Below are 6,895 nucleotides of genomic sequence, written 5' to 3' on the forward strand. Positions count from 1 at the left end.
TATACTCTTTCTAAACACCTGTCTCGTGTTTTATTTGTCCTCTACAGCAATGCACTGTCATATAGGTCTGTTGAATGCATTTGTATGCAACATGGTTTGACAATACAGAAGTCTAACAAATAAATAGTTGTTATAAATGTACTTTCATTAGTCAACATTTGGTGTTATGGTTGTTTCATAACTATATTTATTATTATTCTGTATGTTTAAAACCAGCAAATTATACTATATATTTAACATGTCACATATACTTACTGTTATTTTAAAATTTGCCAAATAAAATGTCCTAAGACAAGAATGGGTGTTATTTTCGTTTTATGTCAACCTACTGTAGGTTTTAGGTTGACTGCAGCAGGTATAGGTATTATACACAAACACACACACAAAGTGCTGCGGTGAAATGTGTTACTCTCTCCTCAATGCTGACCATGCAAAAAAAAAAAAAAAACTAATTATTTTAAATGTTAAAGTTTAAAATAATTAAAAACTCAATTCTCAATAAAAAGTTACAAATAATTATATAAACAAAAATAAAGTCGGCAACACCGAAAAACCAAAGAATCCAATATTTTATTGTTATAATTATTATTTACTTAAAAAATCTCATGACAACAAACTTTTCTATTGTTTCTAATATAAATTCATAGGTGGAAACACAGCTCTGAAAAATACTTAGCAACAAACTCACAACCTGGGAGCTGACAGTGGAGCTTTTGTGTGTGGATGGTTAAGTGTATCATATGTTTTTGTGATTCCCTGTGATGATTTCTGTGCACATGTTATCTTACTGAGGCGATGGAATTTAATTTTGGCTTAGTTGCCAGAAAGATACATAAAACTGTTAACATCTGTACATTATGGCAGTATGCAATATACAATAAATGTAAGAAGTTATATGAGGAGGGGCTAACTAGCTAACAATGTAGCTTTCAAGTACACAGTTCAAGATAACAACAATATAACTTAAAACACAGCCTTATTTTAGAAACCCTCAAAAACATTTGAACACATTTTACTTACTCATTGTAGATTCTTATTTAAAGCCTAAAACATATCAGACTCTACATCTGAATTGATGGACAGAGAATGAAGCACACTCAGCAGTAAACAAATCAAACACCTGACTCCCTTAAAGGGCCAGCATTTTCTGAAAACTTTTTAAGACAGACAGCCTGTGGGAGTGTGTGGTGATGCCCAAATCATTGTTTTCATCCTTCAAAATGCACTTCTCTATAATTAGCAACATAAAGCATCAGAGTGGATGGGACAGTAATGGTTGAACAGTAATTTGCTATTTATTGTCAAAGCTGTAATGAGTACATAAAATAAATTACTGTAATTTATTCTTTGCACTACACAATTTCATACAAAGTCTACTCCTTTTACAGTAAAATACTGTTTCCTTTTATTACAGCAAAACACTGGCTATTTTACAGTTATTTACTGCACAATCTACAGGGTAACACTGCAGTTATACTAATTAAACACACCTGATCAAACTAAATCTAAAGGTAGTGTGTTGAAGCAGGGCTGGAACTAAATTCTGCTGGGCTGCGGCCCTCCAGGAGTTTGACATCCCTGGTACATAGCATATTTTCAAAGGAACTGCCTACATTTATCACAATCATGCACATATCATTGAATAAAAACAATAAAAATATAAAAACTTCATCCAAAGCAAAAAAATAAATTAATAATAATAATAAATAATCTGATCCTCATGTTGTTCCAAACCTGTAGTAATAAAAAAGAAATCAACCCTTCACTATCTGTTTTACTATAATACGAGGAGTTCTTTTGAAAATGTGAATTTTTATGATAATTAATACTAGAGGATGACATTTAAAATATTGTCTAGCTAGCACATGCCCTTATGTCGTTACAAACTGTTGGGCTTTTCTGTAGCACAAAAGTTGGACTTAAGTTCGCTTCTGGTGTGCGACCGGATTTACAAAAATGTCCTGTGGTAATCCTGTGGTATTTCAGCAGTACAACATAAATTTACCACACAAAAAAATGAGCAAAGCTAAATATGACAGGATTACTACAGCCCTTTCTGCAGTGAAATTTCACAGGAATTTACCATTGGATGAAGTATGTGGTTTCTCTGTTGTTTTTGTGTGGTAATACCAACACAGCTAAATATCACAGGATTGCTACAGCAATTTCTGCAGTACAATATCACAAGAATTAGCTTTTTTGTTCTGTTTTTTTCTAAAACATTTTTTTTTTCTCAGTGCAAGGTAAAATCAGTATGTTTTAAGTCGTTTAATTAAGAAATACCTATTCTTACAAAGTAACATCACATGTATTCATATTTATTGTAAAAACTTTTCAGTGTGCAAATGTTTGTGTACTGGAATAAATTTGCAATTGAAACAACAAGATGACCGACACCCTCCATTACAAACATTACCTGCGGTATTCTATGTGGTAAACCATCAAATGTTATGTGGTAACTGTGTAGTACTTTGTTGTTTTTTGGGACGTTTTACCACATGATTCTGTGCTGTACAGTATGTGATACTCCTGTAGTATTCTTGTGGTAGTGTATCACTTTCATATTGTGGTAGTGTAGGGATAGTTTACAGTTTAACCCAAAGAATGACCAGTCTGGTAGATGAAGAAGAGCCGGAGTCAGAGATTTAAAAAAAATAAATTAAGTTTACTGAAGATAGTTTGCAGTTTCATTCGCAGAAGCCAGCTTCAACACTCTCAATGAGTTCCTAGGCCGCTCTCCTTACAGTTTCAACAATCGAACAATTATACTCTTTACACAAGTCCAGAAAGGGTGGGATCCAGGTAGACACAGTTCTCATTGGTTACAACAGAAATAGACAATTCTAAATACATGCGTCAAAGAAACATAGTATCTACTTCCAGATATGGATGACCCTAATGCGTGCGTCAAAGAAAGCATTGTATCTGTCTCCAGATATGGATGGCGACCTGATGCCTAGAGGTGAGGTCGCCTTAAGTTATTAGGAGCTGATCTCCGACCTGTACAAAGCTAAACCAGGAACACAATAGACACAAAAGACCATCTGTGTTAAAGACTTAAGGATGTTTCTTGTACGTTCAGCTGTGTTATCAGGCTGGTTCAAGACTGTTTCCATCAACAGTCTGCTGCAATATCTTTACTCCACACAGTCTGTCTCCACACAAAAAGGAATTACATTAAAATTAATTATACTCAAAAACAGATCAATCAAACAGCTATAATATTATAGGCAATATATCAGGACAATAAAACAGGTGTCTTCTTCTCCTCTGTATTGGACCTCTAGTCATAGGAACAGATAGAGAGAGAGAGAGAGAGAGGTCTCCATGACCTATGACCTGGTCTGTGTGTCTCCTGAAAACAAAGTTAAAATAGACAGGCAAAAAGAGAAACAAGGACACAGAACATTCTTGCAGTAAGCAGTTTTAACTTAGTCATTAGTTAAAATCAATTCACAGTTAAATACTAAGAAACAGGATGATGAAAAGGATAAACGTTGGTCCATGATGAGACGAATTGGAAAGCAGAAATCCGAATCCTTCAGTCCCCCCTTTTGACCCGAATGGAGTCCAAACTCCACTTCCGGTCAGCCAGTGAGGTCACTAAGGAGAGTGAAAGTAATGACTCATGCTCCCTTAATAAGTTCGCAGAGTTTTCTTCACCCCTTCTTGGACAAGCTGGAACCTAAAAATTCCAGTCCCCAAGCTAAGGGCTCTTCCACTCTCCACCCACAAAAGGAGTTCACGTTTCTCATCATCGGTGGGATTAAGGGTCCTGCAAGCAGAAGTGAAAGCATACAAAAAAACAACAACAGAGGACCAAAGTCCAGAATGTGAACACAAATGCGCAAGCCCTAAAAGTCCTCCAGAAGTAAACAACTCATAATTTCCATCAATACTTCCTCTGATGCATCTACAACTTGCTCCAACTCTAAATCCAAACATCCAGGCCAATTCTAAGGCTCAGAGATCCTCTGATCAGACACAAAAGGTCATCCACTCGAGCTAAGCCACACAGGATTCAAATTCATGACCTGCAAAAACATCTTTATCTTCACCAGTTTTAAAACCTTCATCAGCATGTTCTGTAACTTCAAATTAGAATAATGAAGCATTTTTACATTAACACACATTAAACATGCCAACAGCACAATAGTCCAATTCAGCACCATTACCATGTTTAATTATCACCTCGCTGAACTTCATGTCAGTCAAGTCCACTTAAAATATATTTTTATTCAAATAATGTTGTGATTGTAGTGATGCAACACATTCCTCTGTATCATTGATAGGAAGTGTACAAGCACCATTGTCCTGGCCATAATGAGCTAAATTCACCTTCACAGTTAGCAAACTAATATCAAATCCACTCTCTGGAAGCCGGGCTAAATGAATTGAGCCAGACCCTTAGTCACCTCAAAGAGACTAGATATAGATATTACCTGTTACCTCAAGACCAAGAAAGATGTAATGGTTTTTACAAACTATTAATCCAAGTCATTAACATGCAATAAGAGGGATTGTGAATCCATTTCTTTTGTTCCCACGTTTTAGGGGTTTAACAAAATCTTAGTCAAATTTAACAAAGATCAAACCTGAGTAATTCAAACTCAAGCATCTTTTAACAAAAATAAGACTAAACCTTATAATTATCTTCTCAACTTGTCATTTGTACCATTTACTTTACTCTGACTAAACCATTCAACATAATCAGAAGCAAACAGTATGATCTTGTATAAGATTCATTTGATTCTTACTGTCTGGTCAATTAGAAATGCTCACAGGTTAGCTATTTGCTCAAACTTTTGATTATTTGAAAATCTTTCATACCTGTCATTTGACAGTAAAACCTGTTTGAAAGCATTACCAATTGAACAAGAACAGACTGAGTTAACAACTCTTTTACCACATATAATCAAGACTCTTGCTTGGATATGGACTACTAAATTTTCATTTAAAGGCAGTCTAAGTTTCTGTAAAACTTGTCAGTATTCACAATAATAATATTGACTTGAGTTGAGTTGACTGCTTAAAAATGCTGTTAAAGTTCACGCTGCATTTTTGTTTCCTAAAATGTTAATTTTCGCTGCAGCAGTATAAATACTTCTTACTGTATTCAACCATCAGATGCAAATACTTTCATTCAACTTTATCTCTCTGTTCTACACAACATCCAAACAATTATGTTCCTCTACCATTGAGGACACACACAGACAGAGTGATTTACTGCAGCATTTGCCTTTAACACAAATGACTTCAACTCAATTCTCTGCTTATTTTTCCTATGCTAGAGTGAGGATGCTTTCTGGACTATTGTGGTTAGTGACTTAGCCAATGTCACTGTTTAAATGCCATCAAGTCTAAAATATTTAACATTAATATGCAGATAGCAAAGAATTAACTGTATTTAACATTTAAACTTCTCAGACAATTTAGACATGGGTTTGTAACCTGAAATGGATGGCAGTGTTCAATTTCACAGCTATAAGCTAATAAAACTTGTTTTAAAATTATTATTATTCCAGAGAGTAATCTGAACCAGGAAAAGAAGTCATTATTAACGATTGCAAACAGAGCTGGATAACCCATCCATTTAAAGCTCATCTCATGTTCTGCATCATCTTTTCATCAGATTCACTCAGTATTATTGACTTCTGTAATGTCTGGCATTTCGCTTATACAATCTGTAATAGTATAACACTCATTCCAGAGGCTAGTGACAATATTCATACAACAGGGACAAATCATTCCCTCAGGAAAAAAAAAAGCATTATTGTACCATAGATATGAATACTGTGACAGCTCATAACTAAGTTTGCTTTAGGTGTTGAACTCGCACAAATTTATTCTTAAAATTCTCTGTCCAGTTTCAACTGGATTTACATGATCTTTTATCAAGTTTCAAAGTTTCTGTTCATAATCAATGTCTTTTCTGAGACAATCAGCTGGTGCATTTTGTTTTCTTAATATCGTTGCTAAGCAAGTCGATAACAGAAACGAAACACAACTCATGGCTTCACTTAAACAGTCTCTGTCTCTCTGTTTTATGCACATAAATTTTCAATAGTCTTAGACTATAACATTAAAATTATTACAATTCAGAATCTTTAATCATTCACCAACGTTCCAAATGTCAAACGTTTTTATCTCTCAAACTCAGTTGGAACTATTTAAAGACTAAGAGAATTTCTTGTAATTATTTTACCTTAACTGCTTAATTCCATTCAGCTGTGTTATCCAAACCATCTCACAGCCAGTTTTTATCTTTAGCCAGCACCATCTCGAAAATGTCCTTTGCCATGAATAAGGACCTGCATCAGTAAAATACTATGAAAAATCAGACACATTATTTAAAAATCATCTCAGCTTCACATTCAGGAATTCAGCATTCTTAAAAATCAGACCTTATATATCCAGTGCTGTTAAAGCAGCCAACCACATTGATATTGGTAACATTTTAAGAAACTTTACTGTCTCCAATGGTTCTTGAAAGCCCATTGCCATTATCTTTTTACCAATCATCTCCTTCAGGGTATCATACCCTGGCATAGTCCGTTGATGCTTGTCACAAGGACAGACATGTCCTCACTAAAGGCAGGATTCTCGTGATCAGGTCTGGACGGGGCCACTGAGGCAGACTACTGTAACTTCAAACAGTTCCCCTCTAAGGATGCTTTAGGCCGATAGAGCATCACCCCAGTCCAGCACCATCTTTCACATTAAACATCCCCCTGTTCGGGTAGATGCCCCGGGGTTTACGAGGGGTCCCATGCCTTAGGTTGTTTTCCGCTTTGGCCAAGGGAAAATCTTACCCGTCTTAGGGAACCCCCCTTCGTGCCCACCGGTCAACTGCCACTCACACTGCAAGCTCCTGTGCAGGCTTCCTCCTTGATTC

General features: G+C 35.6%; 1 long non-coding RNA gene across 1 annotated transcript; it reads right to left on the bottom strand.

The window, feature by feature from the left end:
- Positions 1 to 2,644: 2,644 nt before the first annotated feature.
- On the bottom strand, positions 2,645 to 6,895 carry LOC148679593 (uncharacterized). The gene is made up of 3 exons (XR_015944979.1): positions 4,997 to 6,895; positions 3,912 to 4,885; positions 2,645 to 3,262 (listed from the first exon to the last, which is right to left on the bottom strand). It is a non-coding gene; the product is annotated as an uncharacterized LOC148679593 (long non-coding RNA).

This window comes from Danio rerio, chromosome 15 (genome assembly GCF_052040795.2).
Source record: "Danio rerio strain M-AB ecotype USA chromosome 15, GRCz13ab, whole genome shotgun sequence".
Taxonomy (NCBI): domain Eukaryota; kingdom Metazoa; phylum Chordata; class Actinopteri; order Cypriniformes; family Danionidae; genus Danio; species Danio rerio.